The 19,675-nt window shown below is 44.1% G+C and overlaps 1 pseudogene across 1 annotated transcript; it reads right to left on the reverse strand.

Moving 5' to 3' along the window:
- Positions 1-11,988: 11,988 nt before the first annotated feature.
- LOC308435115 (transcriptional repressor NF-X1-like) lies at positions 11,989-14,336 on the reverse strand (annotated as a pseudogene). The gene has a single exon. The product of its transcript is annotated as a transcriptional repressor NF-X1-like (transcript).
- Positions 14,337-19,675: the final 5,339 nt, after the last annotated feature.

Genomic DNA, 19,675 nt, shown 5'->3' on the forward strand with positions numbered 1-19,675 from the left:
GTACGTTCTGATCAAAAGCTATTACAGTTTGTTTGTTTGTTTGTTCGCCTGCTTGTTGGTTTTGTCCTGTTAACATCGCTTGACTGATTGCATGTCAGGCTGATGAGTCACTTCCGGGGCAAGATCTCTGGGTCTTGTGCCTTTCAAGCCCAGGTTCATGTGAAGGAGTAATGGGTACTCTGAAAAGGGGAAAATGAGATGTAGGACCCTCCTCTGTAGCGAATGGAGAATTTACGATTTAGGGGAACAGTTCTGGAAGGCAGCTTTCAAGGTGACCCTTAAAGGAGGATACTCTAGGCAAGGATAAAAAGTATAAAACGTCCCCAGGGGGACCTTGAGCTGGGTACTTGAGCTAGAAATGAGTTGGCGGGATAGCAGGGGGTTTGTCTGCTCCCAATTTTGGGCAAGTTGGGTTTTTTTGTTTGTTTTTTTTAGTTTTTTTTTTTTTGTTTTGTTTTGGGCTTTTTTTTTTTTTTTTTTTTTGTCATTGTTATGCTTTCCTGGGTTTTTGTTTTGTTTTGCACTTTGACTTTGTTGAAGTCAGAGATGACTTTGAACTTCTGCTCCTTCAGCCTCTACATTCCAAGTAATATGTATTTGGCTTGTTGGAATAAGATCTTATTACAGTTTGACAGACTTACCATCTATCTGAGTCTGTGATAGGGCAAGACTGTAATCCCTGCATTGGGGGAGGGGAGAAGAGGTCAGAAGGAGGGGATGGATCATGAGTTCAAAGGCAGCCGCCAGAGTCAGACACTACACTACACGGATACATATCAACTGTGTGTGTGTGTGTGTGTGTGTGTGTGTGCTTTCTGTGAGTATAGTGTGACTATATGCATGGAGGTGATAGTCCACGTGGAAGCTGGGGGTAGTGTCATGTCTTTTACCTTTAAAGGCTCTCCATTTTTGTTTTTGTGCCAGGGTCTCTCCCTGAAGCTCCCCAGTTTCACCATCCTGGCCGGCTAATGATCTTCAAGAATCTTCCTGTGTCTGTCACCCTATTTCTTACCCCAAGGCCACAAGCCTCCATGCCTGGCCGTATTCCCAACCCCTGGTTTTCTCCACTTACAAAAAGCTTGATCTACTTTCATTGGTTGATAAGCTAAAGAAATATGCTCAATTCGCCATAGAAGTGTTAATGTGTAAAATATTTTTATTGACTAATAAGTAGAGCATACGTCTGACATGCACAAAACCTGATTTCTGGCTCAATCTCTGACATCAAAACCACAAGTGTTTAGCTAAAAAATGAAATGTGGAGAGTTAGTAAGATAAATGCATAACTAAGGAGGTTTTAACAATTTACTACTTAGAAACTGACAGGTTATTTCTCCACTACCAGGTGAAATGAGCCAATTCAAGCCTGGTTAGAATATATTAAAGGCAGGTCTATTGGGAAGCTGCTCTCAGGCACGTTCACTGGCCCCAAGGACCGAGACCAGGGAAGTCACCTTGGGGAGACAGGGAGGAGGAAGAAAAAGAGAGACAGGGTGTTCGCACACAGAAAGAGAAAGAGAAGGAGGGGGTAGGGGGACAAAGAGAAGGAAGGTTAGGAGGGAAGAGGAGGGAGGGAGGGAAAAGAGAGAGAGAGAGAGAGAGAGAGAGAGAGAGAGAGAGAGAGAGAGCATAAGGAGATATCTGACTTACACAGGGAAGAGCCTCTGGAGAAAGGGTAGCCAGCCCCTGCGATAAAGTTAAGGGCTGGAGGAAGGGTGTGCCAGTAAGGACTGAGGGATGCCGAGAGAACCTGGGGACCTGGTCTGCATTGATATGTAAAATACACACCTCAGTCCTAGAACTCATTCTGTAGACCAAACTGGCCTCAAACTCAGAGAGATCCACCCGTCTCTGCCTTCGTAGTGCTGGAATTAAAGGTGTGCACCACCGCCACTCCGAGGTGTTATTTCTTTCAGGGGTAAGAAGGAGAAACAAATAGTAATCACTGAGCTAATGATGCCCAGTCCAATAAGCAATTTTTGGTTGTTTTAGAGACACGGTTTCATTGTGTAGTACAAGATGAATTAAAATGTGTGATTCTCCTGCCTAAGAACCTTTTTGGTTTTGTTTTTATTTTTATTTTTCAAGACAGGGCTTCTCTGTGTAGCCCAAGCCTGACTTCCTAGAAGCATCTTTAATTGTTGTGACTTGGGGAAGAGTATATGTCTTAGTCACTGTTCTATTGCTATAAAGAGAGACTATGACCAAGGCAACTCTTATTTTTAACAATCACTTACTGTTTTAGAGGTTAGTCCATGATCATCACAGTGGGCAGCACAGGCATTCGGCTGGAACAGACGCTGAGAGCTTCACATTCACAGCACAGGCAGGAGAGAGATTGGGGGTGGGGGCAGGGAGAGATTGTGATTTAAAAACCCAGCAATAATAGCACATGCCTTCAGTCCCAACACTCGAGAAGCAAAGACTCGGAGATCTCTCTAAATTTAAAGCCAGCCTGGACTACAAAGCAAGTTCCAGAATAGCTAGAACAACACAGAGAAGCCCTGTGTTAAAGAAGGGGGTTGAGGCGGGCTGGAGAGATGGCTCAGCAGTTAAGAACATTGACTGCTCTTCCAGAGGTCCTGAGTTCAAATTCCAGCAACCACATGATGGCTCACAACCATCTGTAATGAAATCTGATGCCCTCTTCTGGTGTGTCTAAAAGACAGCTACAGAAAGTAAACAACTCTTAAAAATTAAATAATGGAAACAAACAAAAATCTTACAAAAAAGAAAGAAGGGGGGGCAGGAGAGACAATGCACAGTTAAAAGCACCCGCTGCTCTTGTAAGGGACTGAGCTCCCATTCCCAGCACCCACATGGTAGTTCCAGGGGATCCCATACCCTCTTCTGACCTCTTCAAGCACTAAGCATGCAGGTGGTGCCCATACATACATGCAGAAAAAAAAAACATATAAGATAAAATGAATAAGTCTAATTTAAAATTTGAAAAAGAAGCCTGTTACAAAGCTGCAATAATTTTACAATAATCTTAGAGCTCATTAATGACCACACACACACACACACACACACACACACACACACACACCACTGCTAATACCTTTCATGTTCATCATTGAAAGGGGGGAGAGAACCTTTTTCTGGAGTCTCCAGAGGGAAGTAGAAGGGAGAAGCCAACTTCAGCCACTCCAGAATGTACATGAAGCCCTTGGAAGCACTTTGGGTTCTTTCACCATTTCAAGGACCTCCTAGATATGTGCCAGACTACCCTCCACCCCTGTCTGGAATGCAGCTGCCCCAAGGAGGCTGTGGTTGACTCTCAGCACTCAGTTCTCCCAGCATTTGGGCTTAGGAGACAGATGGGGCTTTCAATGGACACAGGCTACCCATTCAGCTTCCAGGTTAACCCTGCACCCCTCTTCTCTCTGGGCAAGGGAGGTGGACCACATCCCCAGAGAATTCTGGAACTTATCCCTCTCCTACCTGTGTGGATAAAGGAACATTCCTGGCATATGTATCATTCCCACTACCCTCCTGCTACCTTCCCTAGCTTTGAGTACGTTTGGTTACTGCACGGAAAGTGTGGTGATTTGAGTATGCTTTGCCCAGAGAGTGGCACTGTCAGGTGTTGCCTAGTTGGAGTAGGTGTGGCCTTGTTGGAGAAAGTGTGTCACTGTGGGGGTGGGCTTTGAGACACTTGGAACACAGTCTGCTCCTGGCTTCCTTTGGGTGTAGATGTAGAACTCTCAGCTCCTCCAGCACCATGCCTGCCTGCATGCTGCCATCTTCTCCACCATGGTGAGAATGGACTGAAACTGTAAGCCAGCCCCAATTAAATGTTGTTCTTTTCAAGAGTTGCCTTGGTCATGGTGTCTGCTCACAGCAATAAAACCCAAACTAGGACACAAGGGTTTCTCACAGATTAATTATTTGGAAAAGTGAGGTGTCGTCGAGTTTGACAGAAGCTTCCTAGCCCCGAGGTGGACTTTAAATCAGAGTTAAGGTGATGGACTTTCATTGTCACACAAAATTTCCACTGAGTTCGTGACAGCCAGTTTTTTGTCTTATGAATTGGAAGAAAGACATTCACATACAACAGGATGGGCTCAGGCAGGAGTTTTATTGTGGGTTTAATAGTAAGTGCTTAAGAGAAAGAACTAGAAGGACAAGATGGTTTGCTCCCAAGCCTGGGGACCTGAGTTCGATCCATGGAGCCCACATAGTAGAAGAAGAGAAACAGCCTGATTCAGGACCTAAGTTCCGTTCTTCATAACTCTTTTTGTTGGTTTGTTGTTGTTTGTTTGTTTGCTTAATGGACATGGTGGCCAGTGGCTAAAACCCCAGCACTTTGAAAGCAGGTTCTCTGGCTGGTCAGCCTAGTAGTCAGCCTGACAAGTTTCTGGCCAGTGGGAGACCCTGAGTCAAAATATACAAGAGGAATGACACTTAATGAACAATTCCTCTGGCCTCCACATACATACACATGCACAACACACCTGTGCCTGTGTAAACTCACACATACACACAAAATAAGAAAAATAAATGATCAAACTATTAAAGGCAACCAAATCAGCCAATACAGTGGTTCATCCTGTAAATCCAGTACTCAGGAGGCTGAGGCAGAAAGATCTGCAGGAGTTTGAAGCAAGCCTGGGCCACATAGTGTGCTCCAAACCATTGAGGGGTCTTGAAGTGAGAGATTCTCTGTAGCTATCAACCAACTAACCGACCAACCAAGCCAGTTAAATAATTGATTCAGGTAAGGCTCCACCATGAAGCAAGTGGATGAAAGTTCCAGAAGAAATGGAACAGTAACATGGCCTCCATGTATGTACCATTAAAGATAGACAGTAATTACACAAGAGAGCAGCTGCCACCTTGTTCCTTTCACAGACGTCTCCCTTCACCAGGTAGTTATAGTCAAAAACTACCAGTCAGGCTGGAGAGCTAGCGACATGGCTCAGTGGTACTGACTGCCTTTCCAAAGGACCAGAATTCAATTCCCAACACCCACACGGTGACTCACAGTTGTATTTCTAGATCCAAAGGATCCAATGCACCCTTCCAGCCTGCGTGGGCACTTATGCATGCATATGGTACACAGACACACAGGCAAAACATCGATACTCATTGGGGGTAAAAGGAAAAAAAAAAAAAAACCAAACCCACTAACCACACTGTTGTGGTATGTGTGAAGATCCTAATCACGAATAAAAAAGCACCTTACAAAAGGACTACCTATTGCTTTCAAATATTTGTGCTTCTGGTAGCCCACACCCTATCACCCCAGCAGCACTTGATTGTTGGAGTCAGAGGTCTAGAAGACACAGCCTCCACAGTTATGTAATAAATTTGACTCTGTCTAGAAGGGAAGTCGGGTAAGGATAAGGCTGAGACCCAAGGTGGGGAAGCTTGGCTATTCCTGATTTGACCACTAGGTGGTGAGAGTTCTTTATCTCAAACTTCAGGCTCTATAGTTAAGGAAGTGGGGTGGGGGCAGGGGAAGGGCTGGAGAGATACCTCACCAAGAAGTGCCCTGACTTCAAACCCCAGAAGTCAAACGGAGGGGAAAAAGAACAACTTCCGTGCATGGTTCTCACACTGTGACGTGCACAGGCCCACACTCAAAAACACATGCACACACATACACCCAAAATCGATAAATATGTAATGTAAAATTTTCTGAGAATGAATTTTGCCTGGGTGTATACATGTACCATGCAAGTATGTACGTATTACCCAAGCAGGCCAGAAAAGGATCCCCTGGAACTGGAGTTAAAGATGGTTGTGAGCCACCATATAGATGCTGGGAACCTACATCTTCTGAAAAATAGCTGGTTCTCCTAATGGCTGAACCATTTCTCCAGCCATAATAAAATGTAATTATATAAAAGGGATCAAATGTTATCCTCAGTAACATATTAAACTTTGAGGTCAGGCTCTGCTTTAGGAGATCCTCTCTCAGAAATGAAGGAAGCCAGTGACGCTGACTCAGCGAACAAAGGCTTCCTGTACAATCCTAGGGACCAGAGCTAAATCTCTAGGACCCACATGGTGGAAGGAGAGAGCCTACTCTAGAAAGACATCCTCTGACTTCCACATGCCTGCCATGGTGTGCAAGTAACCATGCTCAAATACACACGGGAGACACGGGTCAGTGGTGGTGTTCACCAAGGGTGTGTCAGACTCCAGGTTCTACCTTTAATAGAAGAGGAAGAAGAAATGGAAGAAGAAGGTATGTTCTGAACTAAAGGTAGACTGAGGGTTATCCTGTAAAAATGTCACAAATGTCTCAATATGTAGCTCTAACAGTCTTGAAACATACTATGTAGACCACACTAGCCTTGAACTCACAGGGATTTGCCTGTCTTTCCCTCCCTGGTACTTCAATTAAGGACTAAAGGTGTGTGTCACTACATCTAGCTAGGAAAAAATGATAATGCTTCAAGGGACAGGAGCCTGTTGCTTTGCAATTTAATTTAAAATATTAAAACAGCAGGCAGGCATAGTGGTGCTTGCATTTGGACCCAGCACAGAGGAGGCGGTGGTAGGCAGAGCTCTCTGTGTTCAAAACCAGCTTGATCCAGGATTGGCTATATAGAGAGACCCCTATCTCAACATAAATAAAACATTAAAATGGGTAGTGTCTCTGTTAATGGTCACCCTGTTGTGTTTGATATCCATGCCATCTACATCAAGGTCACTAAGAGTCTTCTCTTTCTCCTCATTCTTCAGAAGGTATTTTGAGAGGTGTCGTGTATCCCAAAGTAGCTTAGAACTCTTTATGTAGCCAAAGATGCATGTGCGTGCATGTGTGTGTGTGTGTGTGTGTGTGTGTGTGTGTGCTGGAGATGAAACCCTGGGCTACATGTATGCTAGACAAGTGCCCTATTAACTGAGTTAGAGTCCTAACCATCCCAGATCCACTCCAAGGATCAGCAAGTCCTTCATTTTCTCAAAATCTGTCCAGTATCCAGCCATGTGCCACCACCATGTGGTTCCCTTCCTTGTCCAGCCTGGGTTAAGGAAGTCACCCTTTCCTCTCATATCGGTTCTGTGTGTGAGCCCACAAACCAACTGAGGGGAAGCTCTTAACATCTAAGTCTTGTCTGCTGTTTGCTTAAGTCTTATACATAGCTTACATATTAATAAGAGAGTCCTATAGTCCAGGGTAGTGGTGAACACCTTTAATCCCAGCATTCGGGAGTCAGAAGCAAAGAGTTTGGGGCCATCCTGGTCTACGAAGTTCCAGAAAAAGCACAACACAGAGAAACCTGGTTTTGAAAACAAAAGCAAAAAGATCAAGTCCTTTCCCAGTATCGTTAAGGATCTGCCCTTGTCTTCCTGTCTTGGTCCCCCCCCCTTATTTTATTTATTTAGTGTGTGTGTGTGTGTGTGTGTGTGTGTGTGTGTGTGTATGCATGTGTGTGCATTCGAGTGCTACAAAACACATGGAAGACTACAGCTCTCTTCCTCCACCACACAGGTCCCAAGGATTAGACTCAAGCTTGGTGCCTTTATCCAGGGCCACCCTGGCAGGTGACTTTTCCTCTCTACCGTTCACTCCTCTGCTCCAAGCACATGGCTCTCCTTCCTGTCCACTCAGTGATCTGTGATCATGTCTGCCACAGGACCTTTGCATTGGCAATTTCTTCTTCCCGTAATATTATTACACCAGATAATGCTCTTTCACTTTCTAACTTCCCTGTTTTTCTCATGGAGGCCATTTTTGACCACTCCATTTAAAACTGTGAATATCACTCCCCCCGTTCTGTATGTTATTTTTAAATCTTCTTTGCTCATTTTTTTCCTCTTATAGATCTGTCTACTTTCTCTTTTTCTAACTTGCCTTCTGATTATGTCTTTCCTGAACAGTAATTATGATGGTTGCCATATTAAAGATTTTTTTTGACCCAAGTGATAAGAACAAAATGTGGTGCAGAGCAGGTGCCCCGCAGATTTTGATATATTAACAGTGAAACAGGATGGGAGGTGGTGTGATGTCTCAGTGGGTGAGGCACTTACCATGAGGCCTAAGGGCCCGAGTTCAATCCACAGGACTCATGCAATAGGAAGTGGAAACTGACTCCCACAAATTGTCCTCTAACTATACACATACTGAGTGGCACATACGTCACACACACACACACACACACACACATGCTAACACAATGTGCTAATCAGTGAAATGTTGCAGGAAGGGAGAAAAGTAAGGGAGGGAAAACTTACTATTCACAGATATTGAATATTGAATACACAAGATATTCACCTTGACTATTTCACAGATTCTATGGACAAGTTAATCATGCATCTTGCCCAGGCTACGTTGCCCAGGAGGTCTTGGCAGTCCTTCCTCCTGGCATATATAAAGATTGCTTACTGGTGAGCCAACAGGGGGCGCTAGAACCTGGGTTACAACCTCGAGAAACTTAGACCCTGGTTAACATCTGAAGGAAGTTGTCTTCCTCCAAAGAGAAACACAACAAAAATGTCTTGCAGCTTTGTCTGCCTGCCTTAAAAAAATTTTTTTTCTGGACTTCTGAAATAATCAACACAGAGGATCAAGAAATTCTAAAGTACCTGGGCAAAGTGACTCACACCTGTAACCCTGCCACATCAGGGGTTCAACAGCCCATAGTCATCTTTAACTAATAGTGAGTTTGGCTACATGAGACCCTGTTTTGTTTTGTTTTTTTGGGGGGGGTATTTTTTGTTTGTTTGTTTTAAAATAAAGGGCTATGAGACTGCACAACAGGTGAAGATGTTTGCAGCCAAGCCTGAACAATTTGAGTTCAAGTCCAGGGACTCACTTAGTAGAAGGAGAGAAAAATGCCTAAAAATCATCCTCTGACCTCTACACACATGCTGTGGCACGTGTGTGCTCCCACACATGCATGTGATAAACAAATAAAACATTTAAAAGTTATGTTATTGGGGGCTTGAAAGACAGCTCAGCAGTTCAGAGAATTTGCCACTGTGCAGAGGACCTGACTTTAGTTCCCAGCATCCAGTGATCAGATGCCCTAGTCTGACTTCTGTGGGTTCCTGCACACATGTAGTGCATATATGTTCACTCAGGTATACATACAAGCATACACATAAAGTAAATAAAATAGACACCTTTTAAAGAAAGTGTGGACAATTATTTGACTTTTTGTATTATTTCTATTTCCCAAGTTAGTACTATTAGGTGGTTTTTGTTTAGATGTCCAGCACGCTAGCCACTGTACCACAGAGCCGGTAATCTTCTTTGTCTGTTTTTGCTTTCAACACAGGGTTTCTCCGTGTAACCTGTAGCCCTGACTGGTCTGGAGCGTACTCTGTAGACCAGGCTGACCTCAAACTCTTAGAGAGCCACCTGCCTCTGCCTTCAGAGTGCTGGGACAAAGGCGTGGGCCACCATGCTCAGCTTATCCAGTAATCTTTTTTTATTATATTTATTGTCTGTGTGGATGTATGTGTGCAAGTGTATGTGAGCTTGAGAAAGAGAGACAGAGAGAGACAGAGACAAAGAAAGAGGAGGCTGGGGAGACTGTGGTACCCTCTTCTGGGCCAGAGGGGACCCTATAGGAGTCAGTCCTTTCCTTCTACCATGTGGATCACATTTTCAAATTCAGCTTATCACAGTTGGCAGCAAGAGCCTTTATCCACTAAGCCATCTTGCCTGTCCCTTCAGTCTTGTTTGGGGAACGGGGGAGGGAAAAACTGTACATTCAAAAAACTGTTAAATAATTGAAAAGATAAGTTGCACTCAGATGAAAATGAAAACTGTGTGAGGTGTAATTTTCTAACTATCAGATTGGCAAATGACCAAAAAGTTAATGAAATAATTTGTGGACAATAGCAGGGGGGGGGGTGAGCAGTTATACAATGTTGGCATATGAAAGACTAGTTCCCATGGATGATGATTTGGTAACATCTCCCTGAGCTATAAACATTCGTCCCCTTTGACCCAGTTTTCCAGTTTGAAGAATTTACTCTACAGTAGAATAACTATAATTGTATATGTACAAGTTAATAACCTGAAATATTATTCATTCTGTCCTTGGGATTGCAGCATCTGGGAGTCAGGGGCAGGAAAAACTAGAATCTGAGGTTAGCCTAGAATACATAGTGAGAGTCTGTGTCACCAAAAAAAAAAAAAAACAAAAACAAAAAACAAAAAAAAAAAAAAACGAAATGTGGTCAGCAAGATGGCTCAGAGGGAATCTTAGTTTGCTCTCTTCTTTAGGTTTCTTACTGCTGTGAACAGACACCATGACCAAGACAACTCCTATAAAGGACATTTAATTGGGGCTGGCTTACAGGTTCTGAGGTTCAGTTTATTATCATTATGGCAGGAAGCATGGCAGTGTGCAGGCAGGCATGGTGCTAGTGAAAGAGCTAAGAGTTCTACATCTTGATCAGAAGGCAACCAGGAAAGACTGTCTCTTCTGCACCGGGTGGAACTTCAAAGCCTACCCCCACAGTGATGCATTTCCTCGAGCAAGGCTACACGTACTCCAACAATGCCACACCTCCTAATAGTGCCACTTCCCATGGGCCAAGCATATTCAAACCACCACATTCCCTGGTCCCCATAGGCTTGTTCAAACACAGGAGTCTACGGGGGCCAGACCTATCCATAGTATAATGCAAAATACATTTAGTCTGACTTTAAAAGTCCCCATAAATATCACAGTTTTAAGAATGTTTAAAAGTCCAAAGTCTCTTCTGAGATTCATGCAATCTCTTAATTGTAACTCCCTATAAAATCAAAAACAAAAGCAGATCACATACTTCAAAACTCAAAGGATAAATGTTACCATCCTGAAGCATCATAATGAGGAAATACTGGATCGAAGCAAGACCAAAAGCCAACTGGGCAAACTCCAAACTTCCCATCTCCATATCTGATGTCTAACTTCTTTCAGCCTTGTTGGCTGCAGCACAATTCTTTCTCTTGGCTGGTTCTACTCCCTGTTATCAGCTTTCCTCCGCAGAAGTCTCATGGCTCCGGCACCTTAAACACCTTGGAGTCTCCAAGACAACTTCAGCATTACAGCTTCTTGTTCCAATGTTTGGGATCCCCAAATGATTTTCTGGACTCCGCCAAAGGGCTTGGGTCACATCTCCAGCTCGGCCCTCTGTAGCACCCCAGGGTTTGGATGACTCCCTTCCACTGTTGCTACTGTTCTCAATATGCTGTGGTTTTTCAGTGCAACCAGGCTTCACCAATTAACTCTCATAGGTTCCCTTCATGGTGCTAAGATTCAACTTTTTTACATGACCTTTTCAGTCCTGGGATGTCAACTGCAACTGAGGCTGAACTTTCACCAGTGGCCTTCCCTGGCCTCTCACTGTGACCTTTAGTTGCTTTCCATGACCCATGCCTTCAAAGCCAGTACAGGGTGGTGATTATTATACATTACAAGGTCCAGCTGCAACATGAGGTACAACCTTGGCTATCTCTGGAACACAGCTTCTCTATGCTCAAAAACAAAACAAAACAAAAAAACCCACTTCCCAGAAGATTTCACCTCAGAGATGCCAGTCTTCACCCTGCCCCAGAGGAAAGGGTTTATTTGGGTTACAATTCCAGGTTCCAGTTCATTATTGCATTTAAGTCAGGCAGGAACTAAAGCAGCTAGTCATGTCAGATCCACAGTCAAGGGGAAAGAGAAATGAACACGTGCATGTTGCTTGCTTGCTGCTCAGCTTGAATTTTCCATCCATACGGTTTAGGACTGCATACATGGTGCCTCTCACAGTGGGCTGTGTCTTCCCACATCAATTAACAATCAAGACAACCCCCCACAGACACACCCACAGACCAAATCTGATCTAACCAATTCCTCATTAAGACTCTTTTTCTGGGTGATTCTAGGTAGTGTCAAGTTGACAGTTAAACCAGCACAATTCATCCCATGTCAACTTAGCACACAAATATGTCACTTTGTGCGATAACGTTCCATTTCTTGTCCCTAAATCTTATGGTAACAATCTTAATATAGTCCAATTCCCCTAATGACTTCAAATTCCAACACTTCAGAAGTCCAGAATCTCCTTAAAAGTCCAAAGTTTCTTAATTGTGAGCTCCTCATGTTTGCTCGTGCACCACTTCTGAGTTAGGATAGTATAAGAGGAACACTTCTCACTATGACAAGAATGATATACTAGATGGTCACATTCATGGATCCTGGCACAGGTTGGGTACACTCAGGAGGCCTAGTCCCATGTCCCACAAGGAACTGGTGGGTAGATCACAGAGGTGCCACAGTGGCAGGTTAATTCATCAAAGCTGGTCTGCCAGCAGGTCTGACAGTTCCCTCGATGACAAGGTACTTCACACCGATGAGTTTTCTCCCACAGATCAAGGCACACTTGTGTTCCTTGTCCACACACAGCAGATCCCGTTACATTTATGCCGTCCACACATGACTGTAGCCTCTTCCTGGCACATGGAAGCCCCTAAGTTCTGGAGGAGCACCTGCAGGTGATAACAAAGGCTCGACAGCAGGGCAGAGCTTTTCACAGGTGTGGATGAAATCTGCGGGGCCACAGGACAAGGGCTTGTTACACACTTTTCCACGGGAAGGGACAGGATCCATGCATGTTTTCTGACTATTAATTCCATGCTCCTGCTACTGGCTGAAGGGTGTTTGGCTGCAAGGCAATATGGCACCAAATGGGGAACGTGGGCGAGGCTGACGAGGCTCGGGTAGCAAACCCGAGAACAGGTATGGCTCCCGCATTTCAAGTCCTTGCCACATATCTTTAAACAGCTGAAGCCCACAAACCCATCAGACTTTCCTACACTGGCCCCACGCAGCACATCTCGGGAGGTGCTGCCAAGGTAGCACCCCTGGTTCGGTGTGATCCGGCCAGGCTGGCTGGCATTGACCCCCCATGGCACAGCTCAGCACAGTGGCACTGACTACAATTCAAACTATTTTCACACGCATTAGAACAGTGGACTGAGACAGGCTGGCCACAGCGAACCGTGTGCCCCCGTCCATCCACATTCCTAAGCAGGGCAGGGTGGACAGGGTCCAGGATGGCGGAGGAGGTTACAGGAATGTGAACAGTCATGGCCAAGCTGTTTCTTTCTACAAACCTCACCACAGCTATGTGGAATTCCATTTCTGCTCCATTCAGGATTCTTTACTTTGCAACAGAAACGAGTGCAGGTATTGGGAATATACGTAGAAACATTCCGACAAGCAGGGCACCTCCAAACACTCTGGCCGTCTGCATGTGATGCTTGAGAGCATACCCATTTCTTGATCAGTTCACGTGAAAGACGTGATAACACGTCCTTCTGGCAGCTCCACAGTAGGGCTGTAACCGGAACCAGCTCACGGCATACCATGCACTCGTGTTTTTCTGTATTAACGGCTCAATCGGGGAACCTGTATGTGTTTTCCACATTCCTCAGCATATGGTTCTGGGGAAGAGATCACACTTGAGGATCTGGACTCTTGACAGCATTTTTCTTTTGGTCAACTCTTCTGGAAGACTTGTTGACAACTGCCAAATTCCCAGTATCACAGGCTGCCTTCACTGATCTTTCTGAGATTATCCTTTGGAATGGGGAGCACGCTGGTTTTGGGCCCTGCTGTTGACTCTCCTGTTTCAGTGGGTTCCTGCCTGTCCGTGGTCTGGCCCCCTCCACTTCCCTGGGAGGCCCTTTCTGGGGATATCTTCTCTGCTCATTCCGTCTGCACATACGTGGGTCCACTACAGGTTTTCTACAGGAAATAAATACCTCTTCCCTCTCTGACTCTTCAGAAGGCTGGTATTTATTTTTGTCCACAGACTTTGGACTCATTCTATTACCCCACTTATTTCTGAGTCTCCCTCTGGCCTTTGGTTCTCTGCCATAGTTGTATATAAGCTGTGTTGCTTTTTGTGGGTTCTCTCCCCTGGGATCTGCAAAAACCACCTCCTTCTCGCTCTCAGAAGGACTGTGTTCTCTAGGGTTTGTTCCACTCTCAGATCTGACTACACTTTCTAAACTAGATGTGTCTGACATAAGCCCTTGTTATTTCTTGATTCTGTTTGGATGCTTTTCAGTCCTTAATTTCTGCCATGGCTGATTCTGAAGGCAGTGGTTCTTGAATGATTTATTAGATGACTGGAAAAACCCCCGTGGACTCTTAGGTTCACTTCCAGAGGCACAACTGTGCTGATGAACAGCAGGAATGTCATCATAAGGGATGTGTCTAGGAAGGTGGCGGAGGCGAGGAACTATAATTTCTTCTGCCAATCCTACTCGAATTTAGTCTTCTGTGGGTCCCACAATTTAAACCAGTATTTTTTCTCTCCTGAGGAATGAACTCAGCAGCACCTGTATTGAATTTAAAAGTGCCCGAGACCGGAGTCGCCTCCTCCATCCCGAGTGGCCGCACCTCAAGTGAGCCACGCCACCGATCAAGGGATATCACCTGGTCACGTGTCCCGGATTTCCGATACCGAGAGACTCTTCTTATGCTCTTCTTAATCACTGCCAATATCCAGCTAACCAGCATCAATTGTCCCAGTAACTCCTTCTATTCTTGACTCTAAAGCCAGTGCCACATGCAACCTTTTGGTTGTCCTGGTACTCACTCTGTAGCCTCGAACTCACAGAGATCCATCTTCCTCTGTCTCTGCCTGAGTGCTGGAATTAAAGACGTGCACCAACACCGCCTGGCATTTAGCTTAGTTTTAGCCTAGTTCAATTTTAAATACCGCTCCTCCAGTAAAGAAGCTGTGTGCACCGTCTCACACTGCAGTCCCAGCACTCAGATGAATAAAGCAGAACCGTGGTGAGTCTAAGGCCATCGTGGGCTATCTCAAAAAACAAAACAAAACAACAATCTCCCCTCCAAGAAATATAAGAAGTTACCCAAAGACTTGTACAGGAATATACAGAAGAGGGGGACAGGCTCATGAGGACCCACCCCTAGCTGTTGTCAGTTAATGGATGCTAGAGGAGAGGGGGTCATCTTCTCCAGTGGTCAGCTGTCCACGTTCAAAAAACAAAAAAAGACCCTCACTCACTCACCTTACCCACGCTCATTCAAGCAATTCTAATAAAACTTAGTGTGGGTCACAGAAAATAACAAAACAAACAAACAAACAAAAAACAAAGAAAGTAAGAGAGGGATTTGGGGGAAAGTTCCAAAGGAGTAGAGAGAAGATAAAAAAGTAACTGGGGAGGGGAGAGGAGGGAATATGGACAAGATACATTATACATGTTATGAAGTTGTCAAGGAATAATGTAAAACATACATTAAAATATGTGTTCAACGCTACTTTATTTGTAAAAGTCAAGGACAACTGGCAATCTAAATGTCCTTCAACATAGAAATAGACTAGGAAACATTTTCTTAGGCAGCGGTGGCTCATGCCTTTAATTCCAGAACTCAAGAGGCAGAGGCAGGCAAATGTCTGCGTTTGAGGCCAGCCTGGTCTACAGAGTTTGAGGCCAGCCTGGTCTACAGAGTGAGCTCCAGAGGAACCAGGGCTACAGAGAGAAAGAGAGAAGCCCTGTCTGGCAAATCAAAAACCAAAAACAAAGAATGAATTACAGAATAATCATGCTGAGTGAAAGAAACCAGTCAAAAAGAGAATATATTCTGAATATATGTGATTTCATTTCTAGAACATTCTAGAAAATGCAAACAAATGAACAGAGATAGAGAGCATACAATCATTTGAAGCCCAGAGAGGGAGGAGTCAGTGGTAGAGGTTCCCAAGCAACGAGAACAAACTTTTGGGTGTGGTTGATGTATCCATTAATTATGATAATAAATTCACCAGGAATAGTGCCAACACTAAGTTCTAAGCTAGAAACACGTACAAGTTATAGCATGTACATTGTGCTTCAATAAAACTGTCCAGAAAATTTTCTCCCTATCTATAAAGTCAACATGTTTGCACATAAAAAAATACTTTGGAGCAGGCTTGGTGGTTAAGAACACTAGCTGCTCTTCCAGGGGAACTGGGTTCAATTCTCATCACATACATGACAGCTCACAATCATTTATAATTCCAGACCAGGGGATCTGACACCTTCTCAATTCTGTAGCACAAGGTATACACATGATTCATATACATACATATGTATATACATACATACATACATACATACATACATACATACATTCATATACATACATATGTATATACACACATACATACATACATACATACATACATACATACATAGCACAGAAGCTGAAGCATGGCTTTATTCCCAGCACTCCAGAGGTGGAGTCAGGCAGAGCTCGGTGTACTCAAGGCCATCCTGGGCTACATAGCAAGTTGTAGGCCAGCCAGGGTTACATAGTTAGACCCCCATCTTAAAAATTAGAAATCAAATCACCCATACACGTGGAGTAAAACAACTTCAAAACGATCATAAATAAATCTTTTTAAATTTTAATTTATTTTATGTGTCTGAGCGTTTTGTCTGCATGTATGTCTGTGCACCACAGACATCATGAATACATCCGGTATTCACAGATGCCAAAGAACTGCATTGAACACCCTGGCCCTGGAGTTACAGATGGTTCTGAGCTGCCATGTGGGTGCTGTCAACCAAACTTGTATCATCTAGAAGAGCAGCCAGTGCTCTTAATTTCTGACCCAGCTCTCTGGTTTCAAGAATAAATCTTTTCTACAGAAGCCTCAGCTGACGTTGAGCTCACTGTTCAGTGAAGAGTAACTTCGAGCATCTGCTCTTTCTGTCTCTAGCTTCCCATTCTTGGGGCTGCACAGATACGCCACCATGCCTGGTTTTATGCGATGCTGGGGAGTAAAATCAGGGTTTTGTGCATGCCAGGAAAGCACCGTACCAGTTGAGTTACATCTTCTTGAGTAACTTTCCATAGCCATAATATCAGAATTTTATATACTTGAGTTTTGTGATGCGTAAATCTGTTCTTCATACAAGGTTCTATCTCACAAAACAACAGTTCTAGCTTTTTAATCACATGTGTTCATTTTGAGTATGCCACTGTCTGCATGTGGAAGTCAAAACAAAAACAAGCAAACAAAACTGTGGGAATCAGTTCTCCGAGGTCCAAATTCATGGCATCATGCCTAGCAGCAGGTGACTTCACCTGCTGAACTACTTCACCAGATCATGACATCCATAAAGACAAGGAAACAAAACCTCAACCGTTCATAACTAGAAAATACAAGGTTCAAATCTTGGTTTTTGAAAGTGTGAGTCTGGTCAAGTTCTAGAATGTCTCAGAAGCTGTTTCTCTGTGTTCTTCACAGAAATGCAAGTATTCCTCTTTTCCAGAGCTGATCAGAGGAGAAGATAAAATGAACCGGGGATGAGGATACAGCTCAGTTTATAGTGAGTTTACCTGGCATGCATGGAGCCCTAAGTTCCACCCTTAGCACTGCATAAATCAAGAGTGTTGCTACTCTAGAGATGAAATAGGAACAATAAGTTCAAGGACACCCCTTAGTGCATAGCAGACTTGAATCGGTGAACGTGAACTTATCTGGGTATTTACAGAAGGATGGGTGATTCAAAGGCAGCTGCATGACTCAGAAGTCTACTCTAGTGTGTGTGACAGACAACCTACGGAAGCTACACATCTAGGGATCCCTACACAGTTCTCTTGTTCAGGGAGACTCCTCTTCAGCAACTATTTGTGTTTGTATATTATACACTTGACCAAGGGGTTTATATATTTTGTTAGTTTCAGGAGCTTCCTGAAACTTGTGAGTTTTGGGGTTGTTTGTTTTAGTTTTCCTGAGCTTTGTACTATTGGTGTATTAATGGGTTCTCTAGCACAGAAATTATGGAATGTCTCTATATATCAAGGGAACTTATTGTAATGACTTAAAGCCTGCACTCCAACTAGCCCAGCAAAGGGCAGCTGTGAAGGGGAACTCCAAGAATCTGGAGTCCCACGAGGATAGCTGTTTCAGTTGGTCTTCTTTATAAACTGGAATCCAATCCTGAAGTAGATTCCAAAAGATATGCAAGTGCAAGCAGGTGAAGAAGAGCAAATCTTCCTTCTAAAGTACTTCTGTAGGCTTCCAGCAGAAGGTGTGGCCCAGATTAAAGGTGTGACCACCATACCTGGATCTGGAACTTGCCTTGTCCCAGGCTGACCTTGAACTCAGAAATCTGCTTGCTTTAGTCTCCTGGGATTAAAGGTGTGCTACCTTGCCTGGGCCTAAGTTTTTCATGGTCATTATGCCATGATCCAGGTCAGGAAGCTCTGTCTTCCAGACCCAAGATCTGGGTCATAGCTGTGCCTCCACTTCTGGATTGTAGTTCTTTCCAGATGTAAAACTGACAACCAGGAATAACCATCACCATAGGTTACTTTGGAAACTTTTAGAAAGACTCTTTCCAAGAGGGAACTTTTCAATTAGTGGCATGCAAGTGTGGAACATCTGGTTCACCTGTTTTTCTCCGCTCCCTCAACTGGGCATCTCTCAGGAGTGCCCAGACTTGTAGATCTCTTCTTTAGAAAACCTTACTTGGTAATGTACCACCCCTAGTTGATTTTTGTTTTGTTTCTCAAGTCAATATTGTCCTGTCTGAGTAGTCCTGACTGTTCTGGACACCAGGCTAGGGTCAAACTCAGAGACTGGCCCACCTCTCCCTTTTGAGTCCTGGTATTAAAGGCATGATCTACCACTGCCTGGCTTGCTTTTTCTAGTGTACTTTTTCTGTGGTATTTTTATTCATTCGGGATTTAATGTGTGTGCTTAGGGAAAAAAATTCTTAGTTAGGGATATAGCTCAGTAAGTAAAGTACTTGGTGCACAGGCACAAAGTTCTGAGTTCTAATCCCAAGCATTCCTGAGGCTAGCTGGCCAGGTTCCAAGTCAGTGAGCTCCAGGACTGAATGAGGAACTGTCTCAAAAAGTAAGGTATAAAGTTCTTGGTTGACCTTTGGCCTCTATCTTGCATGCACACCACACACACACACACACACACACACACACACACACAAACATAGTGAAAAAATACACATAAAGATTTTTATATTAAAAACAAGATTTGGGCTGGAGAGGTGGCTCATCAGTTCTTCTTCCAGAGGTCCTGAGTTCAATTCTCAGCAACCACATGGTGGCTCACAACCATCTGTAATAGAATCCAGTGACCTCTTCTGGTGTGTCAGAAGACAGCTACAGTGTGCTCATATACATAAAATAAACAAAGCCTTAAAAAAAATAAGATTCTCCATTAACGGTGCCAACAAGTAGCAAAGGGCCATCATGCTCGTCCTGACGTCAGTCTATTAGGATGTGATATCACTTCCAAAGATTAATCACAGAAAACTGCAAGGGAAGAACCATCAAAAATAGGCACAATGAGAGATGTTCTCCAAATAACTGGCCTTCGTCTGCCGAAACTGTCAACATGTGAAGGACAATGGAGGGGCAAAGGGCAGTGCAGTGTGTGCTCCGTGGGACGGGCTCCCCGTGGACAAAAATGGAATATGGACTGTCGATTAGATAACGTGACTAGGTCAGGGTTACATTTCCTGCAGCTGCTGACGGTAGGATAATCGTATCAAGAGCCGTGCTGTTCTTAGCAGAGGTCAAAGGGCGGAGAGCAAGCGTTCCTTGTGTAACGCGCCTTCAGTCGTTTAGAAGAAAAGGCGAATGACTCATTGATGGGATCCTGATGAGCAGAGCTGCCCTCCTGAATAGAATGTGCACACGTGAAAGTATACTCTGGCTTTCTTCACCTTTGTGGTATATTT

The sequence above is a fragment of the Micromys minutus genome (genome assembly GCF_963924665.1).
Source record: "Micromys minutus genome assembly, chromosome: 22".
Lineage (NCBI taxonomy): Eukaryota > Metazoa > Chordata > Mammalia > Rodentia > Muridae > Micromys > Micromys minutus.